This window comes from Pteropus vampyrus, unplaced genomic scaffold (genome assembly GCF_000151845.1).
Source record: "Pteropus vampyrus isolate Shadow unplaced genomic scaffold, Pvam_2.0 Scaffold64, whole genome shotgun sequence".
Taxonomy (NCBI): Eukaryota; Metazoa; Chordata; class Mammalia; order Chiroptera; family Pteropodidae; genus Pteropus; species Pteropus vampyrus.
This window is the reverse complement of record NW_011888845.1, coordinates 5,073,427-5,075,260: the sequence shown is the minus strand read 5'-3', so window position 1 is coordinate 5,075,260 and position 1,834 is coordinate 5,073,427.

Genomic DNA, 1,834 nt, shown 5'->3' with positions numbered 1-1,834 from the left:
TTTTGATATTTAGGTATTAAAGTAACATCATTAATCTCTCTTTCCATTTATCAGTAATTCTGAAATTCTGAAAATTTGTTAGGAATCAAATTTTACCTTTTGCTAAAGAATTTAAAATATTTTTTAATGATTAATATTTTGTTCAATCTAGTTTTTAGCAAAAGGCAGCTCATAAGTTTTCAGTAGTCTTTATCTATAATCTTCAGTGAATAGCAAGGTTTTAAATAAAGAGTTAGTGAAATATAATGGATTGAGTGAGTCTACATATTATAGAATCTTAAGTTTAAAGGTATGTAAGGATAAGTGAATACCATAATTCTTCAAATTATCCGTAATACTGATATTTAAAATTTAAACGCCTGATACTTCCATTTAATGATAGTTGAGTGGAATTATCTTGTACTGGGTTTAGTGTGAGGAAATCAGGTATCTCATTTTAACACTAATTTTCTCTCTGCTTCTAATTTACTGGAGGAAAAATTAATAATTTAATTGAGGGAATTTCATTTTTTAATGTGAAAAATGAGGAAGATTTCCTTATCTATAAATTTGTAGTTATATATTTTATATTCCATCAGTATATATTTATGTTCCTGTTTTAAAATTAATAACCCAGTATTCTGATTAAATATCCATTCAATATGTAAATGTACTACAGGTGATTTACTTTTTAAAGGCTGTATGCAATGCAAATATTTTAACTTTAAGTATATTAATTAATGGTAAAATAATAAGTTATATTTAGGTATTAAAGTAACTGACTTGAGTTCAACAGATGGAATTAATAATTTATATGACCAAAGTGCCTAATTCGGTTTACTAGAAAAGGGCTATGACCATCTAAGTTTTCACACTTCCTGGGTTATTACTGGAACATATTTTCTTTGGACTTAGATCTCATTAAAAATGCATAGTCTGAAGTCCTGACATTCAATATTTATTCTCTGATCCAGAGAAGTAGTTTATAGCATTCTTTTTACTTTTTCTTTTTTGAAGGCAGATGAAAAAGAATCCTTGGTTTTTAAAGAACATCAGAGAGCCTTTTCAAACAAACTTTAATATAATCATCAATAATTAAGTTGTATAGAGAGATCTCGTGTATTTAAAATTCTGAGACCAAATTTGACTTAACAATTGAAAGAGACATTCACTCTCTTCTTATTATAACTAATTTAGGGAGTATACTCATTATATTTACCAAATCTGAACCAACTAAATCTGAACCAACTAAATCTAAGAAAAGTTGTCAATTTTTCTTTGCATGTTATTTAAATCATCATTGTAATTATCTCATTTATTCAACCAATCTTATCAGGTATCTACTTGATTCGTACTACATGCTTTCATTGAGCACCAAGGTTACCATAATTAGGAATGAAAAAGGTATAGTCCCTGTTCTTAAGGAGTTGATAGTCTAATGAAGGATTAATAGACTAAACAAATTACCAGAAACAATGTAAAAAAAATCAGCTGAGGTAGGTTATGAATTGAAAGTATATGGTATTATATCAGAACAAAAATTCAAAAACAATAAAAGGCTCTCAGAATCTTGATTTATATTTTCTTAGAAAACCAAAAAATCTACCAGTTTTTATTTTTACAATTTATAATTTTTCTCTATATTTAATATAAACATTTAAGAATTCATAGAAATATTGCATTTATTATTTTAGTATGAGTTAAACATTTAACTTATTCTTTCAAAAAAATAAATGTATCTGTCTGAAATCTTAATTCCTGGTTTTTTAAATTTTGTATTTTTCTTCTGAATAAGCTGTAGGGTGTTTATCATTATAATACCCCTCAGCAATATACTACTGATATGTCAATGGAA